At 38.5% G+C, this 22670-nt stretch overlaps 1 protein-coding gene and 1 long non-coding RNA gene across 2 annotated transcripts in view; one reads left to right on the forward strand and one right to left on the reverse strand.

Moving 5' to 3' along the window:
- LOC127968355 (proline rich transmembrane protein 1B) overlaps window positions 1-22670 on the forward strand; it is a 51516-nt gene that overhangs the window by 20990 nt on the left and 7856 nt on the right. The gene's annotated exons all lie outside the window — the stretch shown is intronic.
- LOC127968363 (uncharacterized) lies at window positions 6469-8767 on the reverse strand. Its single transcript, XR_008155959.1, has 3 exons — window positions 8383-8767; window positions 7195-8297; window positions 6469-7081 (listed from the first exon to the last, which is right to left on the reverse strand). It is a non-coding gene; the product is annotated as an uncharacterized LOC127968363 (long non-coding RNA).

The following is a 22670-nucleotide window of genomic DNA, read 5'->3' on the forward strand; positions in this document are numbered from 1 at the left end:
TTTTCAACACATTATTAATTTGTAATTGTACATTGCACTCTTGAATTTTTTTCACTTGAACTATGTGGCATTCTTAATTTTAGACGAAAACCCATTATGCCACACACTTATAAACAGAAGACTGACAGGGCTTCAACTGCTATTGTGGAGTTGGACAGAGCAGTGAAAGACATGCAACAGGGAAAAACCATACGTCAGGTGGCAAGGGAGATGAATATCTGCAGGACCTTGAAAAGATTCAGGGAGAAGAAAAGGGGTTGCTATGATTTTGCCAATAAGACATGTTCCTGGATCAACATCTTCTGATGATCCTGGATCAACATTATTGTTCAAAAATATAGACTTAACCCAATCCCTACCCCTAAACCTAACCCTATCCATAATTTAGTCCTAAAATCAGAGGGAAATGATAGCCAATTAACAATGGTGTAGAAGCTTCTAATCCTGATTGTAAGCCTAAAACAGATATTTCCTGAAAAGTTATATCTCACTTCTGATTGGTTGGTTGGAATATTGTTCCTGGATCAACAAGGATATCGGGACTCCGGAGCATCGCAAATCATTGATTCAGATCAGGACTTCAGAGCATGTATCCAGGGCCGTATTAAGACAGTGCGGTGCACCTGGGCACTATACCTCAATATACCACAAAAGTGTCTACTTCTCATTTGTACAACAGTGTCTCCTAGATCAAAATGCATGGTAACTTCATGGCTGTATTGGATCAGTAGCTCACAATATCTGCATTTGCTAGGTAGAATCCATGGGTGTTTTTCTCTGTAACTGAAGTCCGACTGTTGCAATCTGCCTCCAAAACAGAGCAATTCATCAGCGTCAAGGAAAGGTTTTAAATCTCTGATCTTGGAATCTGAATTCAGGGTTTTACCATTTTTCAGCAAACTCATCTCATGACTAAAACTGCAAACTTGTGTCACTTTGGTCCAGTACTTATCAGCCTCAAACATTTCTTCCGCAGTCAACTCACCTCTTCTCTTTGAGTTTGAACTTGCGTTGTGCACAAACCTCTTAATCCAAGCAGTTACCCGCAATAGTTTACTGTACTTCTGTAAGTCTAGCACAATTTCTGTTTAACTTTGGTCACTGTTGCTGCTGAGTTGCACACTGATCTGCTGAACTTGTTCGACACTCTGATCGTCATCACTTTTTTACCAGATTTGGGGTAATCAAAAATGGGGGTCCTCTCCACCACAGTCCGCTTTCCTCCAGATTAGCTATGGTCTGACCTCTGGTTGGGAGATCTGCTGGATTGGCCTTGCCTTTGCAGTGAGACCACATTGCCGGGTTGGTTAAAGACTGTATTTTAGCTACTCTGTTTGACACAAACTGTTTCCATCTGTAAGATGGACTGCTAATCCTTTGTAGTATGATCATTGAATCTGTCCACAGGTGAACCTGTTGTAGCACCAGATTCAAAGGCTTTAGCAAGTTATTTCCTAGTCTTGCTCCAATCACTGCTCCCATCAACTCAAGACGTGTCAGGGATATCTTTTTCAGCGGGGCTACCCTGGACTTTGAAGCAACGAGGCACGTAATTTTTGTTCCATCATCCACCTCTCGCAGCAAGTATGCAACTGTATTATAAGCTTTCTCGCTTGTGTCACAGAACGCGTAAAGTTGTTGTGCATCGTGCTTGTGCTCAGAATTTATTCCATACCAGCAGGGAATGCCTATTTGGTGGATCTGTGGAAGTTCTGAACACCAGCTTTGCCATTCTTGTGCAAGATCTGTAGACAGCTCCTCATCCCAGCAAAGACCTCATATCCACATCTCTTGAAAAAGGCATTTCACCCGCACAGTGAAAGGAGTTAGAAAGCCTATTGGGTCGAATATATGCGAGCAGAGAGTTTCAGAATTCTCCTTTTGGTATTCTCTCTTTTTTCTACAGCGTCCATCAATGCAGTCAGATCAAAGACAAAATCATCCTTTTCAGTCCTCCACACCAAGCCTACCACCTTCAGTGCAGCTCCTGGCGTCTCTGTCTCTGGTCCAAGTTCATTCATCGTTGATTTCCATTTCTCCTTCAACTCTGGACATTTCGTTGTCCATTTGCAAAGGTCCATGCCAGCTGTGGACATAATCTGTTTGGCTTTAGCAGTTATGGAAAAAGCATTCTCTATATCACTTGCACTTGAGATAAAGTCATCGACATAAAGTGATTCCTTTATTATCTTCACTACCTCAGGAAGTAGGGCTTCATATTTCTTAAAATGTTTTCTCACTGTAGCTGCAAGGAGAAATGGGCTGGGAGATACTCCAAACACCACCCTCGTCATCTGTAGTACACGCAGCTTCTCACCTTCGACTTCATGAGGCAGTGCAGAGAGCCAGAGAAATCGCACAGCATCTCTGTCCTTCTCAGCAAGAGAAATCTGCAAAAAAGCCTTTTTGATATCTGCTGTAAATGCAATCGCATGCAGTCTGAACTTAATTAATATACTAAGCAGATCTGGATTCAGGTTAGGACCAGTAAGCAGACAGTCATTAAGTGATGGAGAGTCTGTGTCATGTGTTGAGGCATCAAACACTACTCTGAGTTTTGTTGTTACCTTGTCTTCGCGGAGAACAGCGTGATGAGGCATATAGTATTTCACAGTGATCGGAGATGACTCCTCCTCCACCCCATTTTCGACAATGCTCTGCTCAAGGTAATCATTCAAATCCTTTCCTTGTTATTCTGTAGTTATCTGGAAGTTCTGGTTTGTCAAGTCGCCACGGCAGTTCAACTTCATATCTTCCATCTTTGTACCGAGTTGTCTTTTCAAACTTGTGAAGAGCCTCCTCTTCCTCAGGACTGTCTGTCTGCTTCATGGTGATACCGAGCGGCTCTATTTGCTAGAAGGCTTTCAGACGCTCTGAAACCAGTATGTCTTCAGTAATTGTATTTGTATGCAATCTGCATTAGCAACACTGGACATTTTGACTGGTCTTTGCACTGACCATCCAAAGATGCTTTCAATGGCTACAAGTGCATCTGTAATTCTTTCAACTCGGCCTGACACTATACGCCAGTAGTAATCGGCATCAATCAGCATCGACAACTCTGTATCACAAGTGCCGTCATCTGTATAATCTGCTAACTGCAAGCCTTTTCATTCCAGCTCTGCTTGGATGTGCTCACCTGGGATCTTCATCACGGCAGTGCACACTTGTGGTGTCTCAAGTGCTTCGATTTCAATTTTCTGCCCCTTCTTCCAGATGTTCTGCAGAGTTAATTTTACTGTGCTGCGCTTTGCTGTAACTGGTGCTGTAGAGCCAAAAGTATGAACAGTGACTGTTTCTTGCTTGATCACAGGTAACTTTAAAGCTCACTGTGCTTTAACTGATGAAGCTTCTCTGACTGCCTCCATCCAGTAAGCAGTGAATGCTTCTACATCCACCAGGTTCACTAGCACGCTGTATCTTTACTGAATGGGAAGCAAAGGAAGAAACTACATTGTCCTTGTTATCATCAGTGTCAGAAGTATGTGTCTCTCTTTTTTCACATACAGCACTGTTGAGTCGGCTTCCACATACATTACAGCACATTTTAGTCTTACAGAATCTTGCGATGTGCTTTGGCCCAAGACATATGAAACATCTTCCCATCTTCATCAGTTTGTCCTTTCGTGCAGCAATATCAGTTTCGGGACACAGTTCCGTTTTATGTGTTGCACTAATCACAGAAAAGGCAGTTCTGTATTCTTTGACTTATGGTTTGCAGTACTACAGCTGATGGCATGTTGTGTTTTCTATGCTTCATTTCAAATGATGTGTCTTGTATTTTAACTGGTTTCTGGTAACTTTGACTGTCTCTGGAATTACATGGCTTAATCAGCTGCATGTTTTTTTTCTGCTCAGAATCTCTTTTTGCAGGAATTCCACAACTTCTGAGACCTTCCATTCATCACTGGTTCCTCTCTGTCGACTATACTGGAGAGTAATGTCACCTGGAATCATCTGTAGCAGGATTTTTGGAGGAAAAGAAACATCCTGTACAACACGAGGCATGTTCAAATCAAACCTAACAGGCTTATGATCCGAAATAGGAATCTCATCAATGCAAATATTCTCAATGCTTATACCCAAAGATAACACCAAATCCAGTGTATGCCCATGGACATGTGTATGCCCCTTTACACTCTGGGTAAATTTAAAAGAGTCAATCAAAATTAAAAAAATCCTTAGACATAGACATGCCTTTTTTTGGGCAACAAACATGAATATTAAAATCCCCCATAATCAGAATCTTGTCAGCAAAAGTTATAAAACCAGATAAATAAATAAAAAATTTAAATCCTCAAGGAAATCCTAACTGTAACCAGGTGGCCTATAAACTAATTTGCAATACACTGGTGTAGACATGTCAACCTTCATAACTTGAACTTCAAGGGATTTAAAATCGTGAATCATTTGAATAATTTACAGTTGTTATTATATTTGTATTATTTGTATTATTTGTTACTTGTATTATAATTATGTCCATAAGGTTTTTGTGAAATTTGGATGTAATTCTGAATCTGTTGTTTGAGCTCTTCATATTTAAGGAGAGAACTTCATCGGAGCATCGTGAATCATTGATTCAGATCGGGACTTCGGAGCATGTATCGCGAATCATTTGATTCAGATCAGGACGTCTGAGCATCGCGAATCATTTGATTCAAAACGGGACTTCGGAGCATGTATGGTGAATCATTGATTCAGTTCGGGACTTCGGAGCATATCGTGAATCATTGATTCAGATCGGGACTTCGGAGCATTAGACGGTGGGCCGAGGGGAGATTTCGTGTTTTCAAATGATCTGTGGCGAGGGATAACCCGGTTTTTTAGATGTAACCGATACGCTTTTCAACAAAGCAAATAAAAATTGTTGCCACTCAAACACTTTGCACATTACTATAATATCGGTAATTTTCTCCAGGTTATTTTCCCGGCGAATAGACCAAGCAGCTACGTGCGGGGGTCCGACCTGCATGACGTATTTGTTGCCTTCAGCCAATAGCGTGCGTGGAAAGTGTCGGTGATGCGTTTGTGAACGCACTGGCGCTCTTCGCGCCCAGGATTTAAGATTGTACTATTTAAGATAAGAACTATTTTACCTAATTTTGTTACATATTCAGTTTGACACAAAATAATAATGTAGAGGTTACGTTATACATTTATATTTGTTTTTATTTTATGTAACCACCTTTTGTCATACGATATCCTGTCATTTCTTTGTAATCTTTAATAAATACACCCTTCTGATTTAACACATTTGACATAATGGTATTGCTTGGAAACAGCGTCATGAAAAAATGAGACAGACAAAACTTTTTTTCCCGCCCATGTTTACTTGGATGAAATGAAAAAAAAAAAAACATGAAGTGCTGTATGCATATATTTGAGGGAAGTGGTGGACCCACCATTCCCTTCACAGACATAAGTTGGGAGAAATTTATTAAATCAGTGTTTCTGTGGAAAGACCTTGAGGGCATAGAAGGTATCATTGCAGAAGAGGCAGTACAGGCATACAAGTTGCAAAGCCAGGAACCTACAAACCAGTTAGTCAAACCAGCTAACACTGGCTACCACAGGGAGTGCTACAGTCATTTCACAAATATAACGAAGATAAAACGAGCACAAAGGAGAAGAGAGAAGGCAGTATCAGTTGAAGAAACTGCAAAGGAAGGTTGGTATTATAATGTATAGACAGGCAGTGCAGTATTGGACATACAGTACAGGTCAAAAGTTTGGAAACAGTACTATTTTTCATGTTTTTTTTTTTTTTTTTATGAATTTCTTCGCTCATCAAGCCTGCATTTACTTTATCTAAAATGTAAGATTGTGATTATATTATTACAATTAAAATAATTGATTTTCAATTTGTTATACTTTAAATTATCATTTATTTTTGTGATGCAAAGCTGAATTTTTAGGATAATTATCACACAATCCTTTAGAAATCATTCTAATGATGATTCATTATCAAAGTTGGAAACAGTTCTGCTTAATATTTTTTCAGAAAATGTGATACTTTTTTAGGATACTTTGAGGAATAAAAAGTAAAACAAAACAAAAAAACATAACTGTTGCTGCTTTTTTTTTTAATAAAAATATTTTGTAACAATATACACTACTGGACAGTAATTTTTTTTCTTTTTTAAATAAAATCAATACTTTTATTCAGCAAGGATATGTTCAATTGATAAAAAGTGATAAATAAGATTTATATTATTAGATTTTTTTTATTTTTAATCTTTTATTCATCAAACATATTAGACAGCAGAATTGTTTGCAACACTAAAAAAAAAAAAGATTTCTAAATTATCATGTGATAGACTGGATGTCACGTGACACTGAAGAATGGAGTAATGATGCCATTTTTATTTTTATTTAAATCACTAATATAATAAAAATAAATAAACACCCTGCAAAAATTAACCCTTCCTATTATGGCCTCATTAACATCAACAAGGACGGACACCTGAAAGCTGTGAAACAGGTTTATTACCCTTGTTAAGGGAACAGGTGGAACCAATATACCCTGCTGAAAGTTACAAACCATTTTTCTTTAATCAGTGATGTGGGGAAGGGTGCAGAACCTAAATCTATTGTTTTGCACTTTTAGTGGTAGAGGCAGAGGATGGTGAGGCAACTCCAGTTAAAACACGGGCTCTGAGATCTTACGCCCGTGATTCCTGCACGTCCAAGCGGGCCCCACACCTGCTTCCAGTACAATGCATTATATGCAAACATGAGAAGTACAAGGTTCAGTCACACAGCAGGAAAAGGGTAAAAGAAAAGCTAACACAGTGTGAAACACTCCATGCCGGGAAATTGCTACTCGCCGCTGAAGAGAAAAGGGACGAGTCTCTCCTTCTCCATATCCAAGACAGGGACTTGGTGGCTAGTGAAGCACGGTATCACTTCACTTGCTATCGAGATTATACCCGGTATCTGACCACAAACAAAATTGAGAGAACAGAAACAAACATATATGAAAATGGATACAAGCACTTCTGCAAAACAGTCATTGAGGAGAGGCTGTTAAAACAACGCGAAGTACTTCGACTGTCAAAGCTGAATTTGCTTTTCAAAAAATCTGTGGAAGAAACAGAGGGAGTGAACATTGCAGCTTATAAGGCACACTCACTAAAGTCAAGACTTCACAAGTCTTATGCCTTCTTGAAGTTCCTGAAGGCATCCACAACCTACCTTGTATATGTGGACAATCTGTCAGCTGACGAGATTGTGCATGAAGTTGCCTTCTCCTCTGCTTCCTCCTCATCTGAAGAAAGTGAAGGAGAAATGACAAGTCAAGGAAATATAGAAAATGCCACCAACACCACGGATGATTCTCGGGAGTTATATCACGCAGCAATGAGACTTAAAGAAATAATTCAAAATACATCAAAAATATACCCAAAGCTACCATGGCCTCCAACAGCAAGTGATCTCACACTGGAAAATGGCATGAGTGTAGTGCCTCACCAACTTTTTAACTTCATTGCATGGATATCAGGAATGTCATCACAACCATCAGATGAACGTGTTGATGTCACTTCAGAGGACAACAGAAAGATAGTGTCCACTTGTCAGGACATTATTACCCTGGCAACCAGAGGAAGGTGGCTCATGCCTAAACAGTGCTCACTTGCAATGGCAGTTCGGCATATGACTGGCTCTGCACAGCTTATAGGGCTGTTAAATGGTCTGGGTCACTGCTCATCTAATTCCCAGGTCCTTGAGCATGATACTGCCCTTGCTCATCTACAAATGGAGAGGGGAGAAGTATACATCCCTGAAAAAATCAGTGATGAAGTGCCTGTGACTCTTGTCTGGGACAATAATGACTTTGGAGAGGAGACTCTTTCAGGTAAAGGGACAACACATAACACCAATGGTATAATAATTCAGAGGGCCATAAATAGTTATACAGCATCCTTACCAGACACATTACCCAGACAGAGAACACGAGAGCGGTCGGTTCATCCTCCTCCACTGAATCTTTCAACATACACAAGAGGCAAGCGGTCTGGTCCACAGAACTTTGCATTGAAGATTGATCTCCATCAGGACCAATACAGATATGCCCAAACTACCGGTAGAAGAATTGATGCTGCATTCTTTTTACTGAAAGTACCTGAGGCCCAGCACAAAATCCTTCCTGGATGGACAGGGTATAATATAATGTTGAAGGAAGACACAGTACTACCACCATCTACACATATTGGCTACCTCCCAGTGATTGACGCCAGTCCGACTGATCTCAACACTGTCCACACCATCCTGAGCCGCTCCATTGCCATTGCTGACAGCTTGAAACAAAAAGAAGTTGTTTTAGTTATGGATCAAGCCATATACGCCAAGGCCCAAGAGATCCGTTGGCAAACAGATTCTTACTCTGAGAGAATCGTAGTGAGGATGGGAGAGTTCCACACAGCAATGGCGTATCTGTCATGCATAGGAAAGTTGTATGGTGATGCAGGCTTTCAGGACATCTTGATTGAGTCTGACCTGGTGGCCGCAGGCTCAATCGATGGAGTGATCTCCGGCCATCACTACAACAGGAGCATACGGGCTCACAAACTCCTGATGGAAGCACTCCAGAAACTACGATGGTGGGCATACTTGGATACACTCACACAAGAACAAAATGCCGCTGCTTTAAAAGTGGCAACAGATCTGCAGGAGTGTTTTCCCTCTGAAGAGTTCAAGGGCATGCTAACATCAGACACATTTCAGCAGTTACTGCAAGGTTATGAAGAATTTGTGGTGAAAAACAACTGTAACCATACATTTGCATTTTGGAGCACATACCTTGACATGATGGAAGATTTGCTTCTTTTCATCAGGGCAACAAGAGAGGGGAACTGGGCTCTCCATTTGTCCACTGTGCAAAGTATGCTGCCCTGGTTTTTTGCCTGTGACAAAGTAAATTATGCAAGGTATTTGACGGCATATTGGGCTGAAATGACCAACCTGGAAGACACACACCCTTCAGCACACCAGCAGCTTCTTTCAGGTGACTTTGTGGCACAAAGACATCAAAGTCATGGTTTCGCCGGCACAGCATGTGATCAAGTCATTGAGCAAACAGCCAATCGTGACTCCAAGACAAAGGGAGGCATCAGTGGGTTCTCTCTGAACAAGGGTGCAGTTCACCGCTGGACCCTAACACAACATGAGCGGGCAGCAATCACTTTTGAATGCAAAACAATGGCAGGAAAGTGCCCGGTAGGACATCTTAACTCTGAGCTAGACAACACCAGAATGCAGAGAGATCAGGCTGATGTGATGAACATTGTGGCCACTATCCAAAATATGGTTAACCCTTTTGACCCATTGCTGGATGGAGATTCTCTTTGTCACATCTCTTCTGGCCAACAGGCATCAGAAAATGTTGCCACAGACTTACTAGGGGCTAAACAAAGAGGTGTTAAGGCACTCACTGAATTCTGTGAAAAAAGGATAGTCCATGGCCAAGCATCATTCCATGACCCTATAAAGAAAATGAAAATAAAAACATTTAAAGACAATGGACAAAGTACAGTCACAAAAATTAGAGGAAAAGAAATTACCCTGACATCACATCGCAACTTGTTTGCAAGGCTAATTGTTGTGGGCGGGGTTAGGCAAATTAACATCAATGAAATGCTCACTTACAGTTTGGGTCCTTTTCCACAGTCAATTTCCAACTTTGATGGCTCTCTGGTCAAAACCAACAAAGCTAAGCTGATGCACATCTTGCTAGATGAGATCCACCCGCCTGCAACAGTGAGTGACATTCCTGATGGCTCAGTTTGGATTTGGGATGCTATGGCTCTGGTGCAACAACTAAAGCCACAGCCAACATTTGGGTTGTATGCGGATCATGTACTGAACACATTAGTTCACTCAGCTAAGGCAACAAGGTCAACAGAGCTTCATTTTGTATGTGATACATACAGCGACCTGAGCATCAAAAATGCTGAGCGTAGTCGGCGCGCAGAACAGGGCTACCAAAAAATCAAAATCTATGGAGATGACCAAAAAACCCCAAAGCAGTGGAAAAAATTTCTGGCATGTGGCCAAAATAAAGAAAACTTACTGGAGTATTTCTTCCAACATTGGAGCTTAACTGCAAAGAATATAATTGGCAATATAACCATCATTGTTGCACATGGAAGCAAGTGTCACGCCATTAAGATGAATGTGAGCAATACTGACCTTGAGATACTGGAACTCAAAGACCTAGAGACAAGTCAAGAGGAGGCAGACACCAGAATGATTCTGCATGCAGCCCATGCAGCCAAACACAGCCATGACCTGGTAATCAAGAGCCCAGACACCGATGTCTTTGTGCTGGCTCTAGCTTTCTGCAGCCACATTGATGGCCACCTCCATTTCCATACAGCCAAGGGGAGAGACACACACATTACTGATATTACCAAGCTACATGGCCATCTTGGCGAAGACAAATGTGATGCCCTTGTAGGTCTGCATGCCTTTTCTGGATGTGACACAGTGAGTGCTCTGCATAAGGTTGGAAAAGAAAAAGCATACAAAAAACTAAGTTCAAAAACAGAATACGTCACCATGTTTAGAGAACTAGGAACAAGTTTCACCCCATCACCAGAACTATTTGAGGCTCTGGAAGCTTACACGTGTGATCTATATGATCAGAAGGACTGCCAAGATGTCAATATTGCAAGGGCCAACCTGTTCAAATCAGGTAAATGTTCTGAGAGAGACTTGCCTCCAAACAAAGACTCCTTGCATAAACACATCCAGCGGGCAAGCTATCAGGCTGCAGTACACAGGAGGTGTCTTGAGTGCATGCCAGACATTCCTCCTCCTGTAAATCATGGCTGGAAAATGGTAGGAGATTTCTACGGAGTAGACTGGATGACTCTTCCGCCAGCTCCAGAGGCCATACTGGAACTTGTGCACTGCTCATGTAAAAAAACGAATTGTGTTAAAGGTAGATGCACATGTAAACTGCATGAGCTGCCATGTACAAACCTCTGTCAGTGTTTAAACTGTGACAATAAGTCACTTGGAGATGACTAGGGCACGTGTATATGCATGTACACATGTGGGGAGATGTGTGTTTGCTACTCTTGCAGAAGTAAATCTGTATGACAGGTTTATGTACATTATAACTCTGCTTTGTTTGATAGTCTATGTTTTTTGATAGTTATACTTATCTTGTTTGTTTTAAAATTAAAATAAATGCAGTTTATGTTCTTTGATAGTGATAATCTTATTTCTAATACATACAGTTCTAACTAACGTTAGAGTTCTTAGCTCTCCGGTTTGAATATTGATTCGAATATTATGATACTGACTCTATAACTTTATGTCAGATGTAACTGGTGATTAAATATATGTCTTAAACATCAACAGGTTCATGTTCGCCTTGAGTTTTGGAGAACGTTTGCAAAACGATCTGAGATAATTATCCACAAACATACAGTGGAGCTGTAGTCTATGCGAGTTGGACGAAGTGTCACCGTTAGAATGTAATGTTTACACCTAATCAAATATGTAATCGCATAATGCTAGTTACTGCCAGAACCGTTAAATATGATATTCTCAACGGCTCTGGCTACTGCTAGTTCGCCAGCTGAAACGTTACCCTACTTATAACGACACTAACGAGACGCTTACACACGTTTGAACAACACAGTGTACAAAACAAACATTTTATATAAATATATTCTAATTAAATGAATACTTACAATCACACAAAGAATGTCCTTGACGATCAGTGCACCGCTGGTGCTTGTGTCTGATAGCGGAATCATTCGTGTAACAGCTGTTCTAAATAAACTACATCTGATTGGATAGTAATAATCCCATGTCAGTATCTTGCCGCGCTATTGGCTCAACTAATATAGTAGGCAACCGCGTTTGCCTGCATATTTACGGATCATGCATTATGATTTCGGGGAAAATGTGCAATAAATGGGAGTGGCAACACTTTTCATATCGTTGAGAATAAAACAACCGTCCCAACTTTACAAATCCAGGTTCTCCCTCCTTGGGGATCATTCATTTCGAAAAGTAAAGCAGATACGGACCCTCGGCCCACCGTCTACATGTATCGCGAATCATTTGATTCAGATCAGGACGTCTGAGCATCGCGAATCATTTGATTCAAAACGGGACTTCGGAGCATGTATGGTGAATCATTGATTCAGTTCGGGACTTCGGAGCATATCGTGAATCATTGATTCAGATCGGGACTTCGGAGCATCGCGTGTCATTGATTCAGAGCGGGACTTCGGAGCATCGCGAATCATTTGATTCAGATCGGGACTTCGGAGCATCGCGTGTCATTGATTCAGATCGGGACTTCGGAGCATGTATCGCGAATCATTGATTCAGATCGGGACTTCGGAGCATCGCGAATCATTGATTCAGATCGGGACTTCGGAGCATCGCGAATCATTGGATTCAGATCGGGACTTCGGAGCATCGCGAATCATTGGATTCAGATCGGGACTTCGGTGCATCGTGAATCATTGATTCAGATCGAGACTTCGGAGCATTTTTTTTATTTTATTTTATTAAGCAATACAAACATTAAAACATGAATACAGTACACTTAAAAAAAATAAAAAGCTTTACATAACTCAATTTATAAAAAATATTATATATATATGTGTGTGTGTGTGTGTGTGTGTGTGTTTTAAAGAAGCACAATAAGACAAATACAATAGAGATACAAATTAAACTCGTTTTTCACATACTGTAAGTTTTACTGCATGTATACATTTATTTAACATATTTTGTTGGTTAAAATTAATGACATAAGTAGCCTATTTAATTTGGAAAGCTGTCCTTTAAAGACGGAAGGCAGGCATCAAATACTGACACACGTTCAGTTTTTACACACCTGTTCACGTTCATTTAATCCATAACCTACTGTATTTACGATACGCTGCACGATAAACATTTGGACTGTTGTGTGTGTATTTGAGCGCTGAGAACTGATCGCGCGCAGTAGATGAGAACTGAGGAAGCGCCTATCCCGCCTTCACTAACTTTAAGTTAATCGACAACGAACTGTGACTCCCGGGAAAAAAACGGGATGTCTGGTCACCTCATCCCTGTCCCTTCGGTTGCTGAGGCCATTGTTTCAGATCGCTAGCTCACGTTTTATCCATCCACTGCAGCTGTTATACTGACTAGATCAAAACGAAACAAATCCAATGACAGGGACACACATTTTGAAAGACAATAGCCTATAAGGTGCATTTTAAATGTCCAATAGTCCTCAAATAACATTATAATCCAATCTCGTCTAGTTAACAAAAACTCGGCATTAATTTCATCACAATTTCGTCATCAGATATAATTTTTTAGCTCATCATTATTTGACTGTCTGCACGTCACTGATGAGTGTGCTAAGGCTAGGGATGGGTACCAAAACCCGGTATTAAACTGGCCCCGGGGCTAAATTATGAAAGACCGTAGTATCAGTAAGATCTGACGGTATCGGTTCTGCTTTCGGTACTGGAGGAAAAAAATAATGTATATTACGTATTTTTGCTTAATAATGTTGTCGTGCACATTTAATCTCTCCAAACATTTCTAATGTGCGATCATATTAAGACGTTTGTCCGTGAGATCTGCATGAACTCTCATGCACGCCGCGGAAGCTGTTTGTCAGGTCAGTGAGGTCACACACAGACACACACACCACAACGAGCGCACGCACATGCATTAACTGTACGTAAACTCCTGCTTAATAATAAAGAGTGACGATGGCGAAGAGATTTGCTTAATGTTATCGTGCACATTTTATCTTAACATTTGTAATTTGCGATATTAAGATGTTTGTCTGTGAGATCTGCAAGAACTTGCATGCGCGCCGCGGAGGCTGTTTGTCAGTCACACACACACAACAACGAGCGCGGTACACGCATAACAGTACGAAAACAAAGTGTGACGATGGCGGAGAGAGCAAAACGTTCCAAAGTGTGGTTATACTTCACTAGAGTTAATGCTGACAACCCTCGTTGTCACAAGTGCAAAACAATATTTTCATGTAAGGGCGGAAACACAAGCAATCTGTCAAAGCATCTTTCAAAAGTGCATAATGTGTATTGACTGCCTAGCTAGCTCGTCTCTGGTTGTTGCCCCATCTACGTCAGGTATGTATGCTTAAATCATGTTGAATCAACGTTGTTCACGTCATTTAAAATAAATGTAAAATCTCCCTGGTTTGCTAACCTTACGTAGAAATTCTGTTGATTTCTTTTGGGAAAAATTTGAATGAAATCAACATATTTTCTACTTGTTTTTAAAATTCCAAATAAGGAAAAATCAGTATGTAAATGTAAACAATTATTTGGCTAACTTAAATGCACAGTACCTCAAGTTAGTTTACAAAATTGCCACATTTTGCAACCTTTTTATTATATATATATATATATATATATATATATATATGAGTCATTCCACGAAACCAGTACGATTTGAGTCCCTCTGACCTTTTCAAGTGTATTTTATTTATTGGGTCACCAAAATCTATTTTTAAAAGTTGTTTGTATCAATTGAAATGTCTCCTTTAATAAAGTTTGAAAACATGATATACATTTTATCTTTATATTAGAAATTATCTTGTTTTTTTCAGTTGACACCACCTATTTTGTCATGTCCCTCGTGGCCTTCTATGAAAGTGTATTTGTAATATGAACAATAAAATAAAAAGTCCATACATTTTGCCTTTCCCATAAATATCTATCTGTGCTTATTTGCTGTTAATGATTTTTTTCTTAGTAAGTTCATGATTATTAATTAAAATTACATTATTTAGTACCGTCCCTCAGTAACCCCTCAACCCCGTTACGCACATCATTCTTCCCCCATAAAAATAATGAACTTAACCTTATGTGGCATCAATAACAGGAAGTGACATCATTGAAGTCTTTTGACCAACATTGTGAGCAGACACAGGCAAGTTACCACCATCTTTTATAATTATAACTTATTTATATTGTGATATTGTTGTTGTCAAGCTTAACGACTCAACCCTGTTACATCAAATAAAGATAGAAAACTATTACTTGTGAAAATGATCTTATTTCAACAATATACACAATTTCTTAAAATCATGCATGCCATGTGCTCCCCTGTCATTCACTAAATGTAGAACAGTGGACATTTTGAGTAAAAAATCACAACCCCGTTACTTATTTGATCATAAAGGGGTTGTGAGATTGTGATGGGGTTGTGTTTTGAACTCTTTGGTTCTGACGTTATCCAGTAATTTAAATTAATTAATACATTACTGCCTAGATTTTCACACCTCAGTGTTAAGTAAATTGCTCTGAAATAATTTTTTATTTAATGATATCAATTTAAACATCTACACAGACATCTATGAGTCTGTGATGCCACCGACAACAGCGGCGGAAAGTTATAGGCAGTATCGTGCACGCCTAAAAGCTGATCCTGGAAAAAGGGACAAATACTTGTAAAATGAACGCCACATCCCCTGCGTAATCTACACCCCTGCACACACACACACTCTCTCTCTCTCTCACTCAATGTAAAACTCAAAACACATGAATGATTTAATACATTTCACCGGTGAGCTGTAACTGTTGTAACCGGATTGAGTTGAGAATAAGTTTATAATGTTCTAATGTAGCTGTTATTGTTGTTTTTCCTGCAGTCAGGTTAATAAAACTCAGTTCATTTGTAATTTATATTTGTTGTCTTTCTTGGTAACATATTGAAATGCAGTGTTTATAGAAAATCTTACAGTGAATTTGAGTAAAAAACAACTATTAATAAGTTAAACTGTATTTGTCTCTTCAACCCCGTTACCATCTTCAACCCCGTTACCCTTGTCTCAACCCTGTTACACTTAAGTTTTTATTATTATTTTTTAAGTTTATGAAAAAGTAATTTAATGTTTGAAATATTCAGAGCAATAATAAGAATACTGATTTTAGTTCAAATTCTGAAGTTAAACTACAACTTTGGTAAAAAATGATGAGGTTGCGGTCACAAAAAGTGACAATTTCAGGCTTTAGTATTGCAAAAGTGAGATTTTATGTAACTTTTATATTTTCAATTATTGAATTAAGTGTGAGGGACATCTGAATAAGAGGAAAAATGTTGATTTCATTACAAATACATTTTATAATCATATTCAGAGAGCTCCCATAGTGTCCATAACGGGGTTGAAGATTAATAGTGCCCTTACCTTAAAATAGTAACCAATAATAAATAGGGATTTGATGCCTGAGGTGGGAAAATATGTTTTTCTGGAAGTTGAATATGTTATTAATGTTGTGGTGTGTTCTGAAAAGTAATATATATAGGTAAAAAATTTAAAAATGTTTAAGTCCAAATCGTACCGGTTTCGTGGAATGACTCATATATACATATATATATATATATATATATATATATATATATATATATATATATATATATATATATATATATATATATATATATATATATATATATATATATATATTTAAGCTGCAGCTACTATGAACCAACCAACTCCTCCTAACACCTCTGGTCCAAGACAAGCCCATTATTAATTTTACATTAAAAAAAAAAATAAAGAAATGTTAATTCTGTTCTCAACTTGTTCTTAAAACACACACACACACACACACACAGACACACACACACACACAACACAAAGTACCGATAAAAATACAGTTAAAGTACCGGACCGTTAAGCAGTATCGGTAAGAGCAGTAATACTGTTAAAACCTTAACGATACCCATCCCTAGCTAAGGCAGGGCCAAACCATTTCATGCAGATACAGGGGGGTGGTCGGTCAATATGGATGTTTTATTTTTTGGTCACTGGTGATATTTAACTTTTATTGCCAAAATAAGTAAAATCAAAGACATCATTCATTTTATTATTATTTGAAATATACTTGATGTTTTATATAGTGTATAATATAATAAAAAAAAATTACAATACATTTTTACCTATTTGTTGGGCCCCCTGTCAGTCAGGGGCCCTTAGAAATTGTCCTACCTTTTCCCCCCTATATGGTGCCCATGGCCAGGGTAACAACAAGAAAAATGAGGTAATAAAATAACATCTCAAGAAGACACAAAGGATGAATATAAAGAGACTGTTTTCATAGCTTTCAAATTAATATAACTTTGGATAGTTTCCATATGCATGTCGAAGTCCAATTTGAATCAAGAAAAAAGAGGTTTAGAGCCAGTAAACTTTTGTTTATGAATGTGAAATTTAGCTAACAGGAAACATAAATTAATTATGTAATATTTTCTCTTTTCTCCAGGATTCTCTTTTGAATAGTCAAACAATCCAAAGAAAGCATCATGAAAATAAAAAGAGAAGTCACTTACAAAATAACGCCAAAAAGTCTGACCAAAATATTTGATTGTAGGAGCATTGCCAAAATAAATGAATGAAGTCTTCTTTAGAAGAATGACAAAAACAGCAACTCACGTCAATGTCTAACTTATATTTCCTAAGAAAGGCTTTAGTTAGGTAAGATTTGTGAATTAACTTAAATATTATTTCTTTTACTTTGTTGGTAAGCAGATATCTATGAGGCAAGGTCCATACTTTCTCCCAAGGTAAATTCTCCACAATACTATTCCAATAAGGGTTTCTGTAAGGAATCGTTATTATCTCTCTCTGAAAGAAAGCTCTAATTTTATATATATATATTTTTTTTTTGTTAATCTGCAGAAAAGCAAACATTTCAGATCATTGTTTCAGTTAAATTTAGAGTGTAAGTACATGGCCATGGAAATGTAATACCTTGCAACAGAAAAGACACACCAGAGGGAATGGCATTGAAAACAACAGCATATTCATCAGCAGATACAGGGATATTATATTTCTGTAAGAAATCTGAGAAGTTGTAAAGTCTGCCTTGTGAATTAAAAAGCTGTCTGCTTATGGAAATTAGAGAATTTGACAGGGATTTTTAAAACATTATAATTACGAAGTAAAAGGAAATTAAGGCCACCAACTTCAGAGAAAATATAATAAGGGATAATATTCCAAAGAGAGCATTATTTAATAGAGTATTATTTAAGGTAGTAAAATCTACAAAATCCAGTCCCCCTTGTTTAGCTTGGTCGATTATTACAGATTTCCTAATATAGTGTGTTTTAACATGCTATCAATTTTTTCAACCAAGCGATTCTAAGCTGCGGATATGTACAGTACATCACATTCATCATAAAGTTGTCTCAGAGCAGTGACTTAGTTTGATTTCTTTACTGGGCAAAGATTCAGTAGTTTGGTCATATGAGGGTTAACAAGCAGGTCTTTTCTTCCGAACAGATTCTGCAGCAGCTCGATTGCGTGATCATAATTACTGTCTGTTAACATCAGTCCCGCTATTGCCTTTGAAGCAGCGCCAGTTATGTACGTCTTTAAATAATTAAACTTCTCTGTTTTGCTCAGCACATCATTCTTGTGAATAGCGGTTTCAAACTGATTACAAAAGTCTTGCCACTGACTGATTTCACCATTAAACTGATCAATAATCAACTTGGGCAACTTAACTGTTTGTCTGTGCAGCGAGGGCTCTGTGCTGCTTGGTCTGCTACTTTCCCGGTTTCTCTGTATTACTCGGTGCACATGTGATTTTGCGGTGATGACTCGCTCTTTATATCCCTTCCACATATTCCAACATCCAACTCCAGCAGCGTTTCCTCTTTTACAGATAACACGGCTAACAGTTCACATAATCATTCAATGACCAGATCTTCTTTGTCTACCTCTGTTTCGATGTCTTGTAAAAGTCTTGTTGTGGAAGCGCGTACAGCTTTTCAGGTTTCGGCACCAAACTTTGTCGTGTCTTCTTTACTTAATGTCCAGAGTGTGGACAACGTTTTCTAAAATCATACTCATAAAGGGGAGTTTCGATATTTGGCTAAAATTTTTGAGATCCTTACTTTACAGTTTTTTTTTTTTTTTTTAGAACTGGCTCAGTAATGGCCCGCTTGAACTCAAGTGGTACTATGCCAGATTGTAGGCTACTGTTGATAATTAAAAGAATGCTAGGACCAAGGACATGCATTGACAACAATTTAGTGGGGACGACATCATAAATGGATGTAGTAGATTTTAAATGCAAGACAATGCCCTCCAACTTTTCTAAGGAAACCAAATTAAACTGACTCAGAACTGGGAGAGAAGGTCTCTCTATTATATTAAACACTGTGTGCCCTACTCCTGATATACTCGACCTGATCAAATCCACCTTGTCCACATTTTTTTTTTTAAAAGCCTAGCATAAGTCATGAGATGGTCTTACAAGTACACTTTAAGGTGGGTTTAACACCTTATCTATGGTAGCAAACAGCACTTTAGGGTTGTTCACCTCTTGTGAAATAAGATGATCTCTCTGATTTGACTGCATTTTGATAATTTCTCAAAGATTCCCTAAAAATATCATATGAAATTTGCTATTTATTTTTAACCCACGTACGCTCAGCCTGCCTGCAGACCCGCCTAAAACCCTGCGTTACCTCATTTAGCCATGGTCGCTTATTCACTTTTTCACTCTTCACCTTAAAAGGTGCAACAGTATCAAGAATCTTACTACATACATGATTAAAAGAGTGTACCATTTCATCTGGTGCTGTTACATGCAATTCAGAAAAAAAACATTTATAAAAGGTAGCTCTACAGCCATAAAAGCAGCAGTAAAAGCATCATGTGTATGATCCGTAATGACTCTGGACATTTTTGGAGGAAAAGAAACATCCTGTACAACACGAGGCATGTTCAAAACAAACCTAACAGGCTTATGATCCGAAATAGGAATCTCATCAACGCAAATATTCTCAATGCTTATACCCAAAGATAACACTAGATCCAGTGTATGCCTATGGACATGTGTATGCCCCATTACACTCTGGGTAAATTTAATTCAAAATAAAAAAATCCTTAGACATGGGTTTTTCTGGGCAACAAACATGAATATTAAAATCCCCCATAATCAGAATCTTGTCAGCACAAGTTATAAAACCAGACAAAAAAAAAAAAAAAAAAAAAAAACATAACATCCTCAAGGAAATCCTAACTGTAACCAGGTGGCCTATAAACTAATATGAAATACACCGAAGTTCAAGTTATGAAGGTTGATATGTCTACACCAAAGGATTTAAAATCGTGAATCATTTGAATAATTTATTCAGAGGAGTGACAAAACATATGAACATAAGCTTTTTGTGAAATTTGGATGAAATTCTGAATCTGTTGTTTGAGCTCTTCATATTTAAGGAGAGAACATCATCGGAGCATCGCGAATCATTTGATTCAGATCAGGACTTCGGAGCATCGCGTGTCATTGATTCAGATCGGGTCTCCGGAGCATCGCGAATCATTGATTCAGATCGGGACTTCGGAGCATCGCGAATTCAGATCGGGACTTCGGAGCATCACGAATCATTTAATCAGATCGGGACTTCGGAGCATCGCGAATCATTGATTCGGATCGGGACTTCGGAGCATCGCGAATCATTGATTCAGATCAGGACTTCGGAGCATCGCGAATCATTGATTCAGACCGGGACTTCGGAGCATCGCGAATTCAGATCGGGACTTCGGAGCATCGCGAATCATTTAATCAGATCGGGACTTCGGAGCATCGCGAATCATTGATTCGGATCGGGACTTCGGAGCATCGCGAATCATTGATTCAGAACAGGACTTCGGAGCATCGCGAATCATTGATTCAGATCGGGACTTCGGAGCATCGCGAATCATTAGCTGTGTTCGACATCGGCTGCGGCTGGATGCAACCGATCCGCGAGAGTAGCCGCGTGCAGGTGGGGAGGAGCTACAAACAGAGATATGAAGCCGGACACGTTGTGGCTCCCGTAGTTTGCTGCAATTACGTCAGTCATGGCAGATCACGTGGCGATTGCTTACTTGATCGCGTTTAAATGTGTGTATAAGTGGTGTTTTGAAAAAAAAAATAAAAATAAAAAGTGGTGTTTTGGAAGGGTGCCTTCCAAAACAAGATACCATATTGGATATATACTTTATCAGTATGACATGGGTGTTTCTGCTAATACAAAATGATAAAAGTAACCTATAAAAAAATTCCCTGGTGGGTATGTGTTTTTCAAGAAGGTTTCAGCAACAAGATTTACAGTGCCCTCCTGCTGAGCTTTTTAACATTTTAAACATAACACCACTGATTTTCATATACAGAAAAGCACAATTCTGTTGGATTTATATTGTGATTTAGACCAACTATTTGAAAGTGAACAGTGTTGTCAAGTTGAAGTTACAGCAAGTTGTTAGCAGTTTGCTAACCACATGCAGGTGAAGTATAAACACAGCTAAATAAACTAGAGAATATGAAGAAACCAAACAAATGGAGGAACATAATGTATGATGTATCATTTGTATAGGAGCATTTATGACCACATTAGATTGTATGCTTTTTAGATTAACATTTTAGTTCTTAAAAATGCTCATTTGAATAGGTTATGCTGCTGAATACTGTAAAAGGTCTGTATAAAAAAGAAAGTCATGCAAAATAAACATACACAAACTTTATATTAACAATAAAGTAAATACAGTAAAACAATATTTAATAAATATGATTTATAAGATGAAGACGACATAAAAACGTATTGAACTGTTTTTAAAGTCCATATGAGAATTTCTGAAACTGAAGCCGACTCGCAATAAACTTGAAACGCACGTCATCGGTGTCATCAGTGAATCCAGCCAATCGTGGATCAGTTGTGTCGTCATCAGAACCTGTGCAGCCGCTCTTCAGAAGCTGCGCTGGCTGAGTTCTCCGGCTACTCTCGAATCGCTCTCGTGGTACTTTGACAGCACACGTCACAGTCACGTGGCGTCAGCGCTGTATCAAGTCGGACAAAATTTCTAACCGGCATGCACTGCTTCAAGTCAGCCGACGATCGGTTTGCGCAAAACTGCATGAAGTCGAACAAGCCTTGTGGCTCCCATAGTTTGCTGCAATTACGTCAGTCATGGCAGATCACGTGGCGTTTGCTTACTTGATCGCGTTTAAGATGTGTGTATAAGTGGTGTTTTGGAAGGGTGTCTTCCAAAACAAGATAACATATTATATATATACACCTTAAGCAGTATGACATGGGTGTTTCTGCTAATATAAAATGATAAAAGTAACCTATAAAAAAAATTCCCTGGTGGGTATGTGTTTTTTAAGAAGGTTTCGGCAACAAGATTTACAGTACCCTCCTGCTGAGCTCTTTTAAACATTTTAAACATAACACCACTGATTTTCATATACAGAAAAGCACAATTCTGTTGGATTTATATTGTGATTTAGACAAACTATTTGAAAGTGAACAGAATGTTGTCAAGTTGTTAAGTTGAAGTTACAGCAAGTTGTTAGCAGTTTGCTAACCACATGCAGGTGAAGTATAAACACAGCAAAATAAACTAGACAATATGAAGAAACCAAACAAATGGAGGAACATAATGTATGATGTATCATTTGTATATATTAAATAGGCTACTTATGTCTATATATATATATATATATATATATATATATATATATATATATATATATATATGTGTGTGTGTGTGTGTGTGTGTGTGTGTGTGTTTTAAAGAAGCACAATAAGACAAATACAATAGAGATACACATTAAACTAATTTTTCAGATACTGTAAGTTTTACTGCATGTATACATTTATTTAACATATTT

This window comes from Carassius gibelio, chromosome B11 (assembly GCF_023724105.1).
Source record: "Carassius gibelio isolate Cgi1373 ecotype wild population from Czech Republic chromosome B11, carGib1.2-hapl.c, whole genome shotgun sequence".
In the NCBI taxonomy this organism is placed as follows: Eukaryota; Metazoa; Chordata; class Actinopteri; order Cypriniformes; family Cyprinidae; genus Carassius; species Carassius gibelio.